This window comes from Poromitra crassiceps, assembly GCF_964638095.1.
Source record: "Poromitra crassiceps genome assembly, chromosome: 8".
Lineage (NCBI taxonomy): Eukaryota > Metazoa > Chordata > Actinopteri > Beryciformes > Melamphaidae > Poromitra > Poromitra crassiceps.
In genome coordinates, this window is record NC_139629.1 from 30,596,846 (window position 1) to 30,615,973 (window position 19,128).

Below are 19,128 nucleotides of genomic sequence, written 5' to 3' on the forward strand. Positions count from 1 at the left end.
TCACTGATGACATCATCAGTCTTATGACATAACTGATGACATCATCAGTGATGTCACAATGCCTCCTATGACATCATCAGTCTTATGACATAACTGATGACATCATCAGTGATGTCACAATGCCTCCTATGACATCATCAGTGGGACAAAAATTGAAGTGAGAAAATGAATATCCCGATCCTGAAGGTCCTTACACATCAAGAGCGATGCGAATATACGGCACGAAATTGCGATGCGAGTTTTGACCCACCTGTCAATCACAGCCACAGATGTGTACACGTCGGAAGCGAATTTCTGAAAAATCGACCGTGGTTCGAAAAAATAAACACCGCAATAACGCTGGGCGAAACTTCGCCGTTGGTATGCACGGTTGCATTGACTGATATAGGTTCGGAAAATATTATTGACGTGCGAATTAATCGCACGAAAAAAACGTGCTCGGTGTGTAAGGACCTTAAAGGCGGGGGGAAAGTAATAAGGAATTCAATCAAGTTCTGAAGTTCTGCATTCAAAGCCAGGGTAATCATATGCACCATCTAGTGGAGAAATGCTTTATTACATGAGGGACAGTGGAGTACAGGGGGGGCAACATTGTCACAACACTGGCCCGGGTAACTCTCTGATGCCGCTTCACAGGGAGTTGTTGTTTGTTTGTTGTTTGCTTGTTTGTTTGTTTGTTTTTTAATATATTTTTTTATTTAATCAAGTGAGTCCCGTTGAGATCGAAACCTCTTTCTCAAGGGGCCCCTGGTATGACATAAATAAAATAAAACACTGGAAAAGTGTAGAATATGGGAAGTGTACTGTATGTTGTCCAGTAACACAGGTATATTGAGACTTTTCATTCATTCACTATCTTTACTCATTTATTCATATTCATAATCACTGAGGTCTGCGGTGTATTCCAGCATGTACTGGCAGGTAGCAGGTGTCCAATGCTGAGTGAATCATCAGATGACCCAGTCCATAATTGGACAAATCTGACCTCATAGTCTTTTAGGATTTTTGGAGGAGAGTAATGTGTTTTACACATAGTTATCTGCATCAGTTTTCATCCAATCATCATGCTTTGCTAGTGGAAAACTATGCACTGAATCTTGACACTGCCGCATCACTGAATGTGAGTCAACAAGCTTGACACTGCGGCGTCACCCGTGCTTCATGAGATTAGATGCAGTAAGCTGCTTTAGGTCCAGAATAGAAACAGGAGCAGTCTGAGAGACAGACAAGGTGGTGTCTCTGGAAGAGCAGTAGCACCCATTCATTTGCAACTTGTCTGCCTTTCTTCATCATTTCTGGCATGTAGCGAATCTATAGCATATCAAGGCTTGACACTTAAAGGTAAGTTGTGACATACTTAGCTGTTTATTTTTTGTTTATTTTTTTGCATGGATATTTAAGGCAGGGGGATATGTGATATAAAACATTTACTAAATGAATCAGGACCAAATGGCAGTTAAGAGCCTGAAGATTACACTATGAATCACACTTATTTTTCTTTAAATTAACTTTGGCACTCGCCTGCAGGGCCTATATTGTTTAAGGCATGTATGCATGTTAAGGCATCTGTTGCACATACAGTAATTCATTCAGTAAAGTGATGGCTGCGTTTCCTGGTTTTATCCCAAATTTATTCAGAAACAAACTTCTGTGTCTATTTTGTAAAGTGAAAATTGCATGTTTTGCATATGAAACAGACCTATTATGGTGATTGGGACATCATTTAAGTTATTTTTTAAGTTATGTTTTTCATAGAAATACATTGATATTACTAAATATTGCTATACTGAAGCGTTTAGCATTTTATTGAAACACACTAATCTAATTATGGCTCATAAGTAACAGAATAAATCCTTCATTTTTGCCCAAGGATCTGATATTGGCAAGGCTTACACATGTAGCCTACAGTACATGGGACATGCCACCAGTCATCCTAGACAACATTTCAGTTAGCAGCATTATAATAACATACAATACATTTGATATTTGTATATTTTAAATTAGATGATATATAATTAGATATTGTATAGGTTTTATGTTGATTGTTTTAACAGTGATGTGCATGTAGACTGTCAATGATCAAATAGCATCCATCCACACACAAGATGTATCTAAATTCTGCTAAATGGATATATCACTTTTACCAGTAGCCTATATAGACCACAACCAGACATTTTAAAGCTGGTCAGAATTTGCAACTGTACTCAACAATATTGTAAGATGCTTGGGATACAATGTTGTGCCTGGGTTCAAATACTACTCACAAAAGCTAACGGGCTGCTAAGGTGGCCATGGTAGTTAGTGTTTTTAGCATCTATAGGCCTACCTGGATTTGATCCAGTACACTTCTGCTCAGAATGGGCTTCATGCTGTGTTGATGGTTCTGGCACGTAGACTTGGATTAATGATTTATATATATATATATATATATATATATATATATATATATATATATATATATATATATATATATATATATATATATATATATATATATATTATATATACACAGTATATATATATATATATATATATATATATATATATATATATATATATATATATATATATATATATATTATATATGTGTGTGTGTGTGTGTGTGTGTGTGTGTGTGTGTGTGTGTGTGTGTGTGTGTGTGTGTGTGTGTGTGAAAAGTAACAAACTATAGGACACTGGGATGCATTACAATCTTTAAATGAAATGTATTTGCTTTTTTTTTATTAAATGAAAGAATAAAAAAAAAAAAAAAAAGAAAATAAGGGTTTCAAGGTTTTTAACATAGCGGTGGTCAGGGAGGAACATCCACCTTCGAGGTGGATGACACTGACTGGTCGATTAATGATTAATTTACCATTTAACAAAAAGTGGGTTGACCTGATATCAGCAGCATATCTCAGTCTAACCCTAAGACTTTTAGTATTATAACCAATTGACTGATTTGTGTTGCAGGTGATGGACGGCTGACTGCTTTGAGAATGAGCAGGAGGGGGAGGAGGCGTAACAGCCAGAGGAGGAAGAGCTCCAGCAGCAGTAAACGTGAGCAGCTTTAGGAACCTCGGTCGTGCATTGAGCTTAATCTTGTCTGACTGCCTGCCTGGAAGCTGGCTGCGGGTCTAAGCTCTGCCATTGGTGCCGACCATTTCAGTCGGCAGCGGAAAGGGGTTTCCCTTCCGCTCCGTGCGTGTCGCTCTCAAATGCCTCCGCCGCTGTGAAACAACAACAACGCTACCTAGCAAGCTAGCGTTTTAACTCAATTTTGGATTGTGCAATAAAGCAGGCCTGGCTGCACTTGTCTTTCAATGGATGGTTGCAAATATAATACAGAACCTTTTTGGTTCAGGTGGCAGACTCTCCTGCGCTGAGGTTCATCCTGTAGTTTTAGGAACCTCAGGTAGTGCATTGAGCTTCATCCTGTAGTTATTTAAGTCACTTTGTCAGCCTGGTTGCAAGAATAAATTGTCAGCATTGTACATCTCTGCAATCCACAGATACGTAGAATATCATATTTCTGACACCAAAATATACATATATATAATGTGTTACATATCACATTTAAATATGTTACATCACATTTCTACATAAATGATCAATGCTGATGCTATACTTGTAGCCTACACGTCAGAAATACAGTAGTGGTGTGGCCAGTAAAGGCATTGGGGTAGGGGTGGATGGATGGGTGGATGGATGCAGGGTGTGAAAGGCAAGTAAACACTTGCCTTTCACACCGGAGGACTGTGTTAAATCCCCGCATTTCCAAAGTCGACATTTCACCCTGAGTCACATTTAACGTTTGTGTTATTAAAGCCTAACAGAACCAACGTTGTTTTATTTGCATTTAACGCTGGAAAGGCAGTGAGGTTTTGAAATTACCCACCATTTTGTTTGAAATGTACGTTGAGATTGATCTGTGGATTTCATGCAGAAACATACAATGCTGACATTTTATTTTGGGTTGACTTTTTGCCCCAGACTGTACTCAGCCTGTCAATATCTGGATCTGGAGGATTAATGCTGGATTCATATTGGCTACTCAATGAGGATCATGTTTAAGAGGTTCGATGTTGGATTAATGCCAACATTAACTCACACCATCTTAGAGGAGTGAATGCTGATCAGAATTTACATTTAAAAATGAATGCTAGAAATTACGATAATATATTCCCACTTAGATGTATCACCGAAATATATGCGTAAATATCCCCAGGGTATAAGTGATCTCAGTGTTTTGATATTATTAACATGATCATATTTGATTTTCTTTTTTTCATGCAGAGAGCAGTGTCTCATCGTTTGCCTTTCAAAAGCACAACAAAAGTAACAGTGTCATTGAAGATGACATTGAAAAGGGTGAAACAGACTCCTTCCGAAAGGAAAATGTTTTATCGGGATTGGAAGAGGATAAATATAATGACATACCAAGCAAGGAGGGAAAAAACAAAGAAGATTATCATCAGGATTTATTTCAAAACAAAAGAAAGACAGAGGACAAAGAAAAAGGAGTGAAGATAGTAACATCGGTTACTATCGATGACATAAAAGATTCAACCCCAAAGATCGTATTTCAGCAGACACAGGAGCCATTGTCCGAAGAGCCCACCAACTCAACATCCGTCACTAAAGTCGTGAAAATCAACTGTACTGGCTCATGTGTGAAGCTTGAAATTCAAGAAGTTCTACAACTTGATACCTCTGGCATCAAGACCACGTTTGTTTTCGTGAATCAAAAGGGGGGTGCTGCTGATGCTTGTTTCAAGAGCAAATGTGAGAGGACATGGCCACCAAACAATGACCCAACTGAGCAGTCTTCTCAAAATCCGAACCTGGACAATCAAAATACAACGCAAGACACCATAAACTACAAATGTAATTTTGGGAACTCAAGTGAACAAAAGGATGCTCGAAATAATTCAAATTTTGTGATTCCATCCAGATTTTGTCACAATTCAAAATACTGCCAATGTTGTTGCGATAACAACACAGACGCGAAGCTGGCACATCACTCAGCATCGTCAGCGCTTCCATACGTCTGGCCTCGTGCCAACAAGCATTCTGATCAATTCCACGACACGCCCCCACCCCATGACTCTGCGGACATGAAATATGACACATTAGACAACCTGACACACTTAGACCTAGCTTCCTGTAGGATGGGTGCCTGTAGTTCCACTGACAAGCAGCAGAGGGATCTTCACCCCACACCTAACACAGTGAAGAGGAATAAGGATCAAGTGTCTGCTTACCCGTGTTCACTGGACGAGGATGAGTGTGCAGATCTGGCACCTCCTTTTGACCAATTATCAGAATGGGACAACTTTGAGCCCATGTTCATGAGACCCTCGCTGTCTATTAGTAGGTCCAGCTTTACCAAAGATTTTATCAACAATCACGAGAGAAAGATCTGGATCCGAAACAATAGCATTGGCACTGTAGAACACAAAGCATGTTCATTACCAAAAGCATGTTCATTGCAAAAAAGACGGCAAACATTCCCTGCTATGTCAGAGGGTCCAGGTTCAATGCAGGACGATCTCTTCCCTTACAGGGAATCGTTTTCATCGGGTACCTCCTCTTTGACCATGCAATCCCTTGCTCTTCAAGTTGAGAGACTTGGAAGGTTTTACCAGGGGGATGACAGGCTGTCCCCTTTTGGAATCGAGTGTTATAATTCCTCACAAATCAGAGATAGTTCTAGACCTAACTCAGAAACTTCAAAAAGCCATATTGGGAAACAACAACCTGTCTACCCCACCAACTTTGATGAGAGCCCTGAAGATGTGTTCATGATCAATCAACATTCTCAAGACACACATCATCTTCATGAAGATCTCGGGCAGCATGTGCTAGACTTAGAAGAGAGTGTTTGCAAGGAAATGGAAAATCAGGACGGCTCTGATGTTGGAGATCAAGTAGAGCAGAGTGAAGTAACAGAGAGTTGGTTTGACGAAGAGATGGGTGAGTTGGGATATCACAGCCCAGGGCCTATTGTAGATGAGCTCAGTCAAAGGGCCCTAGTTATACAAGTCATCCCTCCATCTCGCTGTGGCTCTGAGGAGTACATGCTCGAGATTAATTCCGAAAGATTATTCCAAAGCCATGACATGGTGGACACCAAGGTCAAAGAAGCAAATCAAGATGGTCCAGTTTCTACACGACCCGATCTGAACACAAGCTCAGTGTTGATGGTACCAGCTGGTAGATCTGAGCAACGGTCATTGCAGGTGGATTCAAAATCATCAGTGGGCAGTTCTATGGAGAAACACCAAAGGGACCACGTTAACTCTGAGGAAGAATCCTCTGTCTTGGACATTGATGAAGTAGATTCGCGGAGCACAAATGAGGTTATAGAGGACCAACCAACAGCAAGACGGCCCTTTGCAAGCATTTCCAGCCCTGCTCTCTCACAGAGTATTGAGCAAACAAAGGATCCTGTGTTCGAAACAGGAAGACAGAGTATGGAGAACTCCGAAAGAAAGAAAGATCTTTCCAATGACTCCAGTGATCCAGAAACACAAAGCCACGCAAAACAGCAGCTCTGTAAAACTGAGAAGGCAGGACAACAGATGGTATCCAAATGTAAGTGACTATACTGCAGATGTCCAAGCTTTTTTCACAAAAAGAAACATCTTATAACTAAGTTCAGATCCAGAACACATACAAGTTTAGATGGACCTCCAAGTAATTGTGTGTGTTTTGCAGCAGCTTCGTTTGAGATGAAAGAGCATCTGAAGCCTTTGTTTCATCAAGACGCCGACGGCTGCGCGAAGAGGCGGAAGCTCTTCAAGGACAGCAAGCAGTGGAGCTCTGCTGGGGGGAGCTCAGTAACCAGTGACATTACAGAGGAATCAGGTACCTTACAGTGAGGAGCTTGTCTGTCTGAGGACAATAGCCATATAATAGCATCTCGATGTTGGCATAAATAACTTGTTGGCTTTTACAATAAAACCTCCCAGTTTTTCTAAACTGTCAATGCAGATTGCACTTATACAGATGCTCGTTCCCCATTTTTGAAATTCAGGGTCAGACTGATCATTAAAAAACAATGGCAGTGGTTTTGTAATAATGGGTTTGGGGGTTTTGGTCTTAGAGGTCCGTTTCTGTATTGACTTGATTCGAAGGATGTTGTTTTAGGGAACAGGGGCTTACAGTATATTAAATGCTGATGATCTGACTTTGTGGTGATGGAGAAGGCCTTGTCATTGTGCTTTGAGAGGAGCTTATGGTGGGGTGTTCATTATTTGTTCATACCTTATAGTGTATGTATGTATGTATGTATGTACATGTACATTCTGTTTTGTACTCTTCTGTGTTATCTTGTGTGTAGTATCAGAGGACACCCGCTCTGTGGACATGACAATCAGAGACATTGAAGATAGAGGCTTTTATACAGAGACTTTCCACTCCGCAGCATGGATTTACCGAGGAGATGATGTTAGTTCAGGGGCGAGTCCTACCAGCCTCAGCACCAGACCTCCAGCTGTCTCAAGTAAGCTGCACATTTTGTGCACACGATTTTTCACAAGAGCACTGCCATTATTCTACCTCATGGTCAAGAGCGAGCAATGTAATTCATTATTCTACCTCATGGTCAAGAGCGAGCAATGTAATTCAATTAAAGGATTGGAATCTCTAGCCGGGTTAAAAAAACACATTCTGATCACGTGATCTCACAGCCTTCAGTGGGAAGGATTACTTGCCTTGACAACTCCTTCAGCCAATCAGCATCGCCAAATCCATTTCAAATCCACTCGGAAGAACGGCGAAAATGTCTTTTCTGCCGAGAAACTTCGCTGGTGCATACTCTTTTTCTTGTTTAATTGTTGTTATTGAGTCTATTTCTGCAATAACTGCACTTACAGCTCTGTTGACTCTACTAACGTTAACGTTACCGCTTGTTGCCTCGGGAGACGCCATTACTGGTTTGCCAGCGGTGGCCCTGATTGGCCCGGTTATGTCATCAGCTACGACCCAGTCCCTGATTGGGCCGCTTACAGTACATTACAGTACTTACAGTACATTACAGTACTTACAGTACATTACATTACAGTACATTACAGTACATTACAGTACATTACAGTACATTACTTACAGTACATTACATTACAGTACATTACATTACAGTACATTACAGTACATTACAGTACATTACTTACAGTACATTACATTACAGTACATTATATTACAGTACTTACAGTACATTACAGTACTTACAGTACATTATAGTACTCACAGTACATTACTTACAGTACATTACATTACAGTACTTACAGTACATTACAGTACTTACAGTACATTACAGTACATTACTTACTGTACATTACATTACAGTACTTACAGTACATTACCGTACCTACAGTACATTACAGTACTTACAGTACATTACGTACAGTACATTACTTACAGTACATTACATTACAGTACTTACAGTACATTACAGTACTTACAGTACATTACGTACAGTACATTACTTACAGTACATTACATTACAGTACTTACAGTACATTACAGTACTTACAGTACATTATAGTACTTACAGTACATTACCGTACCTACAGTACATTACAGTACTTACAGTACATTACGTACAGTACATTACTTACAGTACATTACATTACAGTACTTACAGTACATTACAGTACTTACAGTACAGTACTTACAGTACATTACAGTACTTACAGTACAGTACTTACAGTATATTACATTACAGTACAGTACATTATAGTACTTACAGTACATTGCTTACAGTACATTACAGTACAGTACATTGTAGTACTTACAGTACATTACAGTACTTACAGTACATTATGTACAGTACATTACAGTACTTTCAGTACGTTACAGTACTTACAGTACATTACGTACAGTACATTACAGTACTTACAGTACATTACGTACAGTACATTACAGTACTTACAGTACATTACGTACAGTACATTACTTACAGTACATTGTCATTTCAGGAAATCAATGTGGAAGTCCAGACTGATACGTAGAGCGAAACAAAATCTGATGTCACGTTATCAGGATGGTTTGGGGCAGGGATACTCAACTTGCTTTGCCCGGGGGCCACTTTCATGTAATGATAGAAGGCCAGGGGCCACTTTCATGTAATGATAGAAGGCCAGGGGCCACTTTCATGTAATGATAGAAGGCCAGGGGCCACTTTCACTTTGGTGAAATGATAGAAGGCCAGGGGCCAGTTAATAAACAAACAATATACATTTTTCTGTAGCGGATTGTAGGTTTTTGGGGTGTCAGCCGGAGTTTAGTCTGACAATGTTGTGCACACCGGATAGTTAGTTAGGTTAAGTTAGTTAGGTTAGGCTACCCAGAAGTGCCTGGGTAACGAGCAGACTGCGGTATTTGACAAATCATAGATTATTGAAAGATATTCCATATTCCAGACTGAAATGCAGAAGTGGAGTATTGGCCAGAATGACATGAACATTTGGACACTTATTCAGCAGGTATCTTGCATGTTGCGTTCAGGTGCACAGTAAAAAAAAAAAAAAAAAAAAAAATGCGGGCCGCAAGTTGAGTATCACTGGTTTAGGTTCTAAACCATCCTCTTCAATCAAAAACAAATCTGAAGAATTTCAAGTGCTTCAAGCATCATACAGAGATGATTCTTTATACTGAGTTCATGCATCAAACTGACAGCATAATTAGATAAGTATGGAAGCATATCTTTACTGAATTAAGCTTCCCCTTCCTTTCAGTTCGTGAGAGGACTGTCAAGATCAGCAAGGGGATGGGAGAGTATCCCTGGGGCTTCCGAATACAGTTTTCTAAACCCATTGTGGTTACTGAGGTTGACACAAGTAAGTACATTTGTTCAACATGCAGTGCTGACTTATCTACATTATGCAGTGGGTCCTCTTAAACAAGCCGCTTGGTAAATCCAAATAAGTAAAGTTAGATTTTCTGATATAAACAGTAGGGGTGGGACAATACATCCATCTGCATCATTTCATTTGATTGAGTTAAAAATGACAGGGACTGCGCACATTAATAAACATTTCTGTAAATGTGCCAGTTTAGCCAGCTTGGCTAATTTTCAACCGTAGTCCCTGTGACAACTGACAACTGCAAATACGTAAAACACATTATAACAGGAACAGCAGACACTGTAGCTACCTGTAGTGCCGCCATCGATTCAATGATCAACGATCCAATAGCATCGATGCACAGTGAAAACATTGATACAAATCGGCATGATGCCATTTCAATCACGAGAGACTCGTAGGAAGGATTAATAAACTTTATTGAACAAATAACCAGTTTAAGTGTGGCGTATGACTCCATGATATGATGACGCTCCTCTTGAGATGAGATATACAAACAATGCGAGCACCATGGCGAGCACGCAAGAAAAAGAGGGAGAGGATATTCACTCCCCTCTCAGATGTAATTCAAATGCAAATTGTCTAATATCGACCGCAGCCCCCTGAATCGAATCGTATCGTAGCAGATTTTGTGATATCAGCAAATATCGAATCGTCCAATAAATCGATATATCGTATCGTCATCAAACTTTTGATTCCCACCCCTAATAAACAGTGGTGTAATGTAACTAAGTAATAATACTTTGTAATACTTGGGAGTATCTGTAGCCTACTTTCTGTCAGTATTTATATTTCTGTTAACTTTCACTTTTACTCCACTAGTATAGCCTACTTCTTAGGCTACATTACATTTCCCATAAGCACCTTAGTTACAAAGTAAAAAAAAAATTAATTTGGCGGCCTGCAAGCAAGTAGGCTACTGTATAGATTTGGCGAAACAGTGCTCCTAGATTCGTCGTTCATCAAGTTACGTTAATCATGATGCACACTCCATTCCAGTTGGTGGCGGTAATGCACCATAATGTTGTTTGCCAACCACTATAACACTCAAGTAGAAGAAGATTTCTACTCAAACGCCATTCATGCGTGTATACTTTTGGCAACACAGTCCCGAACTCATTTGATTGGTCGACGCAACTATACGCCTTGCCACCCTGCCAAGCAAGCCACTCTTCTGAACTCATCTGCCGAAGTGAGGCGCTCACACAGTGTCTCCCACCACCACTGACAACTAACTAGTGTAAACACCCCCAACCATAGGCGATTATAGACCTTCCAAACAGGGGTTGCACCACCCAGAAGTAAATATTACTCCGGTAGGGGGATAAAGAAACTTTGTAAATTTTAAAATAAAATGCATTAATCTGGGGCACTCTGAGAGCAAAATGAAGAGGCTAGTAGATATGAAGAACTACACACATCACATGAATATCCTCTTCACTATGCTGTGGCTTTACAGTGATGAAAAAATAATTGTCTCCTTATATAGCCTATTCTATCTGCATGATAGTGTTTCCCAACCACTGAACCGTGGCCCACTGGTGGGCCTCAGAGCACCATCTAGTGGGCTCCTAAAGCAGGTGTTTGCAGTCAACTACTTGAAATGAATATGTGGCAGTCAAAATCTATTTGTGGTGCTCAAAATCTATTGTGGTGTACCTCCACAAATAGATAACTGTATAGGAGACACTGAATGCTGTAGTAGGATATGACAACACATTCTCCAACAACATATCACAATATGCTGAATGACACCTACAGTAGATGCAACTTTACCCAAGCTGCAGTCAGGTGATGTTGTACTGGTCAGCTTCCAGATATGAATGTGTGTGTGAATGTGAACAGGGCACTCCTGAAAAAGAGAGCATTGCTCTCAGTGAGACTCCCCCTGTATAAATAAAAGGTAAAAAAAAAAAATCATCTGGCCACTAGGGGTTGCACGTGCAGCCAGTGCACCAACGTATAATCGCCCATGCCCCCAACGCCTCTCTTTACAGCCAGGCAGGCACCGATCAAAGAGAACTCTTTCCCCGAAGTCCAGTGTGTTTTCCCCGTTTCCCCCCGTTTCTCCTTCCTCTGGAGATGTGTGGCTCGGAGAACTCCCGGCTTCGTTATGGCCGTGGCGGAGGGCGTATGAGGGGGCGACCAATCAAATGAGTTCTGGGCGTGGTTTCATCTAAACGGGGTTGCCAAAAGTATACATGTGCCCAGCGTTGTCGTCTGCTTGCTTTTTCGTGACAGCATTTACTTGTACTTTTACTTTCAATAGTTAAGTACATCAGAAAATTACTTTTGATACTTAAGTAAAGTAAATATCAGTAATCAAGTAATCTTCTAATACGTGACTTTAACTTCTACCAAAGTAATTTTCTGGTACGATATCTGTAATTTACTCAACTGCAGCCTTCAGGTACTTCATCTACCACTGGATATAAACAGGTTGATTATTTCTTATTTTTAATATTCTTTTCAAAGAAGCACAGGCAGCACACTGATGATGTTTGAGGGTTGCAAGTGGTTGAACGCAATGTTGGTCCAGGATCACAATTTCTGCGATGATGATCCAGGAACATGTGCTACTTGGCTAAATCAGGACTTTTGGTCTGAATCCTTGGTCTGAATATAAGCCATGTTTTGAAAATAGCAGGCCAAACTATAGCCACACGCGACATTTCCATGGTTCAAGCACTAATGGCAATTAAGACCACGTTAAGCCATTGGCATTAATTGTCAGCAAGTTAAAATAGGCTAATTGTAAATATAACTGCTTATTTAGAAGAACGAGTTTTGTAGTAATCGAGCAAACTATCAGTAACGACCATTTTTAATGGGTCCAAGCATGTAGTGCTGTAACCCTGTTCTTGTTAGGATGATCATCTAGGGGTCCAAACAAGTCCTGCAAACACGAGTGTCCATAAATATTTATGAATGAGTGAATCTGGCGTCTCAATAAGACATCTTTCGCTACTTTACTCTGGTTGGATTTTATAGAAATCTTTTATTCACTGTTTATTTATCTTTTACTCCCCTCTTAGTGTAAAATCCTATTTGAGTTGTCTGAGTTAAAGAGGACATGAAACATTTGATCATATGACTAGTTAATTTGCATTTCACCTGAGACAAGTCAGGACACTGCTTTCAAGTCTGACATTTATAGATTTGCTAGAAAGATGAACAACATTTCACCTTTTCGCCAACTAGGGCACTGCTAGATGATGTCACTAGGTTGACTACCCACTTCTCCAGGGACCACTACTGTCAACTTGACAGTACAGTAGGCTACAGTAGTGGAGTACATGCTAGTTAAAGGAACACTCTGCCCATTTTCAACCAGCTTTGTATCATTAGAACATCAGTAGTATATCAGAAAACTGTAAACTGTTTTGAAGTCTGTCATTTAATTTGACAGTTATTCAGTGTTAAAGTGTGGACCAGTGACATCACTGGTCCACACTAACTCAAATTAATAACTCATTAACTCAAATCAACTCTCAATAACTGTCAAACTAGATGAATGATGAATAGTTTGACAGTTATTGAGAGTTGATTTGAGTTAATGGGTTGTTAATTTGAGTTAGTGTGGACCAGTGATGTCACTGGTCCACACTTTAACACTCAATAACTGTCAAATTAAATGACAGACTTCAAAACCGTTTACAGTTTTCTATACTACTGATGTTCTAATGATACAAAGCTGGTTGAAAATGGGCGGAGTGTTCCTTTAAGTATTGCTAGTAAACATTTTGAATTCTAACAGGCTCACAGCATACTGTACGCTGTTGTGTTTCTGACTTGGATTGTGGTTGTTTTGATTCATCAAAACAACCACAATCTTTACTACTGTAGCTACTGTACAGTCAACCTAGTGACATCATCTGTCAGCGCCTTAGTTGGCGAAAAGCTGAAATGTTCTAAATCTGGGTAAATGTCAGACTTGAAAGCAGGGTCCTGTCTTGTCTGAGGTGAAATGCAAATGAACTAGAGTCATATGATCAAATGTTTCATGTCCTCTTTAAAGGTCCCATTCCGTGCAAAAGCTGTTTTTACTTGTAAATGCATATATGCTGCTGTCATCCCTCCCTGTAATGAGTGGTCACAACCTCAGAACTGCCACAGTTGGATTTGTCCCTATCCAGCTTCCCCCTGCAGTCTCCTTCAAGCCACGCCCCCTAACGCTCTGTTCCCCCAGACGGGTTGATGTGATGTCACTCGGGTCCTTAAACATACTGCGCGCGGTCTCTCTCACACAAGCTACCTGCACCATTTTGTCTATAGACAAGTTTCCTGGGCACTTCCGGTTTGCTTCTGGACTCGGCCGCAATCGTGTCTGTCGGTTCCGGTCTTTGTGAATACGGAGAAGCGTAACGTACTACCGTAGTAGCCATAGCGACCGCCGAAAAAATGCAAACTTGGGATCATTCTGCGAGTCTCCTATCTAATGAAAGAGTGTCTATCCCACACCCGTTGACAGTGGACACATGGGAAGATAATATGTGTAAATGGCCGAACGTAACTACAGGCAGGATTATAGCGTATTTTGAGGAATCAATGGCGGTGGACGGCAACGCAATGAACTATCTCAAAAGCTCCGAAGCGTCAGCCAGACTAACGTAACGTAGGTTGCAGTCCTCTCCTCTGTCACAGTCAGTCAGACTAACGTTAGGTTACAGTGACAGTACTCTCCTCTCTCACAGTCAGACTAACGTTAGGTGTCTCTCCATTCAAAAACAACCCAGTTTGCCTTGATCACTGCAAAACATGACATGCCGTGTGTAGCCTCCACACAATAGGGCTACACACGGTAAATCATGGTAAATACGCAGCACAATACCCGCCGTGGTAAACAGAAGAAGACTGGGATATTAACCTTAAGGCGACTCACTTCTAGACTTGAATGAAATTGTATTCACCTACTATCTGCTCCGTGGATTACCATTTTACAATTTCGGAGACGAAATTGTAACATAGCAACGTTGGTCCACAAACGTTGCTATTTTAAAAAAAAATTGGGAGATCGGGTTGGGATTATAACGTTAGTTTGCCGAGTCGCACCTGGTAATCCAGAAATGGCGTTATGGTAGGCTACCTTTGTCTAGATCATCAAGAAACTTTAAATTAATAACGTTAGATGTGTTTAACAGAGCTGTATATCGGGTCTAGCAGCTGATCAGCAGCTCAGACAGCCTCAAACACGAGGTGATTGTCAGCTCTATAATTTGCAAAATAGCAGTGGATGGAAACGCGCACTGTGTTTTGTGACAGCCATGCACTGCACAATGTGTTCCAGAATAACCCATTGTTAATAACGTCTGCTAACGTTAGTGTAGCTGATGTTATCGATCGTTGTAAAAAAGTTTGGATATTTCGGCTGCTGCCTTCTGATGGGCTCGCTGCTGTGGACGTAATGTGGACTTGAACGGAAGCCGGCGACACGAAAGGCTGCTATGGCGCCGCCCTAGGAACGGCCCAGGAAACTTGTCTATAGCCACAAAATTAACACTTCTAGCTGGAGCGACGCCAACTGTACGCGATCCAGCAACTGCGGAGGTGCATTCGGTAAGTCTAGGCATTTTGAGATGTCCACTTTAGCGTAGCAACCGTTAAGTTAGCGATAGCTCGTTGCTAACGTTAGTTGTGGACACAACCTGGCGTGCTGGTCCACAGACACTAATCTGATTGGCCGGGTTCTCCCTCAGCGGCCAATGGGAACTGTTATGTATATTATAGAAACAGACCATTCTTGGGACGCAACGAGATGAGGAAGTGACAACTCCGTCAGAACAAACGGGGTTGCTATATTTTCGACAAATTAATCCAGAATCATGTTTTATGGACCAGAGACACACGTTTTTAAGAGGTTACAGCACGAATTGGGACCTTTAATGTTTCTTCTCTTCCAAATCAAGCATCATCAAAAAGCATTCCATGCCGCTGTTACAGATGGTGCTGGCGAGGAGGCCGGGCTGATGGTGGGAGACTATGTCCTGGCTGTTAATGGAACTGATGTAACCAGCGTTCCCCACTCTGAGGCTGCTGATCTGGCCAGGCAAGGTAGGGCTTGGTAGCGTAGTAATATTGTACAATATTGTTGTTTGCACATACATTATTCAATCTTCACCCACTTAATGCAATACCCGGGCCGTGACAGACAACAGAAATTTAAATGTAAATGCCTGATTCCCTTTGTCAGAGTAAGATCATAATCAGAATAAGCATAACAGATTTCTGCTCAATTACGTTTGGCTTCAACTTGAATGGTACACCATGGTGAGGTTCTCAACTCATGATGCATTTTCTTTTTGCTGTGAGAAGTTTTCATTTTCAGCAAAGCTTAGTCATTGTTTTTGTTTTTGTTGCCCTTTCAGGTGACAAACAGACTATTGTTACATCATGTTTTTATTTGTGTCCACAACATGCAAACTGCATGTCAGAATTCATGCTCATTTCACAAACGTTTATGAGACTGTTTTGAACATGAGGATGTTGTGTTGAAATGTTCAAGCTCATAATCTCAAAGATTTTCATCTAAATAAATAACACAATGGTGAGTGGGCCCATTGATGAAAGCCTTTGCATTTTCAGTATTGCAGCGTTTATGAACTGGGTGTCTATGGTGACACCCCAGAGAGAGGGTGGGTGGAGCTAACACAGTAGACTCACTCTGTAGGTTACTGTAGGTTCACAGGGTGGGCGGAGCTAACACAATAGACTCACTCTGTAGGTTACTGTAGGTTCACAGGGTGGGTGGAGCTAACACAGTAGACTCACTCTGTAGGTTACTGTAGGTTCACAGGGTGGGCGGAGCTAACACAATAGACTCACTCTGTAGGTTACTGTAGGTTCACAGGGTGGGCGGAGCTAACACTATAGACTCACTCTGTAGGTTACTGTAGGTTCACAGGGTGGGCGGAGCTAACACAATAGACTCACTCTGTAGGTTACTGTAGGTTCACAGGGTGGGTGGAGCTAACACTATAGACTCACTCTGTAGGTTACTGTAGGTTCACAGGGTGGGTGGAGCTAACACTATAGACTCACTCTGTAGGTTACTGTAGGTTCACAGGGTGGGCGGAGCTAACACAATAGACTCACTCTGTAGGTTACTGTAGGTTCACAGGGTGGGCGGAGCTAACACTATAGACTCACTCTGTAGGTTACTGTAGGTTCACAGGGTGGGTGGAGCTAACACAATAGACTCACTCTGTAGGTTACTGTAGGTTCACAGGGTGGGCGGAGCTAACAATAGATTCACTCTGTAGGTTACTGTATGTTCACAGGGTGGGCAGAGCTAACACAGTAGACTCACTCTGTAGGTTACTGTAGGTTCACAGGGTGGGCGGAGCTAACACAATAGACTCACTCTGTAGGTTACTGTAGGTTCACAGGGTGGGCGGAGCTAACACAATAGACTCACTCTGTAGGTTACTGTAGTTTCACAGGGTGGGCGGAGCTAACACAATAGACTCACTCTGTAGGTTACTGTAGGTGCACAGGGTGGGCGGAGCTAACACAATAGACTCACTCTGTAGGTTACTGTAGGTTCACAGGGTGGGCGGAGCTAACACAATAGACTCACTCTGTAGGTTATTGTAGGTTCACAGGGTGGGCGGAGCTAACACAATAGACTCACTCTGTAGGTTACTGTAGGTTCACAGGGTGGGCGGAGCTAACACAATAGACTCACTCTGTAGGTTACTGTAGGCCGTAGGTTCCCGACAACTCTTCTGTGGAGTAGGATGATAACAAGCTACTTTTTTCCGGTCTCTGATAGCACGTCGGGTGGTTACTATGGCCGAACAAACTGACTAATGTCACATATACAACAGTTTGGATCTCACCTCCAATTACCACTCTGTCACCCAAGAGAACACAACTGAAATCTTATGGATTATAGCTTTAAGGCAGGCAACAGATAGGCTGTATCAGACACATGGATGAAAATGACAAACCAATTTTAAGAGTTAAAATGTTAAAATGATGAAAATATTTAGTCCTACTTCAGGACAATTGACAAAATGTACTTGTTTAGAATTTGGCTTTACACTGTTTGAGTATAATGGTGAAATGCATGCTATCGAGTGAATGTTTATACTGTATAATGCTGTTAATAATGTAGGTCCAGACATTCTGACCTTGACCATTGGGTCAGACATCGCCCGTGGTCCTAACACCCCCAGACCAGCATGTAGGGGCTACCTTCACAAACGCACCCAGTCTGCGCTGATGAAAGGATGGAGGAAGAGGTGGTTCGTACTCACACATGACTGCTGTCTTTACTACTACCGACACAAACGGGTGAGCAGGGGACAATCATCACCATCACAATTCTTTCTTTGAAAGTGACACCACACAAAATGGAGTCAGCAAAGGTTCAATGAAATCACAATAAGTTCCCCTTTAGACTTTTGATTCTGTTCCTTACAGGATGAAGGGAGGAGGTGTGCTCTGTCAGCAGTGAAGCTGGAAGGGGCTGAAATCGGACCAGACGTTAGTCTGGGGAAACCATTTGTGTTCAAGTGCTGCCCTCTGTCTGCCAACCGAGTGTATTTGTTCTGCGCCACTTCCAATCAGGAGATGAAAAGGTACAGTAAGGACTAGTATTACCTAAGCTGTGTTTTGACCCCCCCCCCCCCCAATCATGCTTACTAATGTACTCATGTTTATTTGTCTGAATATTTTATTATCATGGTTTTTCTTTTGAAGTTCATCTGTGTATTTAAAGGATAAGTCTCTTGTTCATCTGGTGTAATCCAAGTCTCCAGAAGCCCTGAGACGCTAAGTTGACTTGAAAATACACCATTCACGCCCTGTTTTTAACTGAAATGTTCACTGTTTGAAAGTTGGTCACCATCCACTTTAATTGGATGTTTTGTGTTTTGTGTACTAAAAAACATCACCCGATCTTCCACTGTGTAAATAATGACTGAATTTTAATTTGTGGGTGAACTTATCCTTTAAGCAAAGTTTAGATGTAATTTTAATCTAGTCAGAGCCTCTCATATAAGCAGGGGCGTAGTGGAGCAGTTTACCCACCTGTTTGAAATGATGCAGAGAGTTTACTCACCTGTTTGAAATGAGGCAGAGAGTTTACTCACCTGTTTGAAATGAGGCAGAGAGTTTACTCACCTGTTTGAAATGAGGCAGAGAGTTTACTCACCTGTTTGAAATGATGCAGAGAGTTTACTCACCTGTTTGAAATGAGGCAGAGAGTTTACTCACCTGTTTGAAATGAGGCAGAGAGTTTACTCACCTGTTTGAAATGAGGCAGAGAGTTTACTCACCT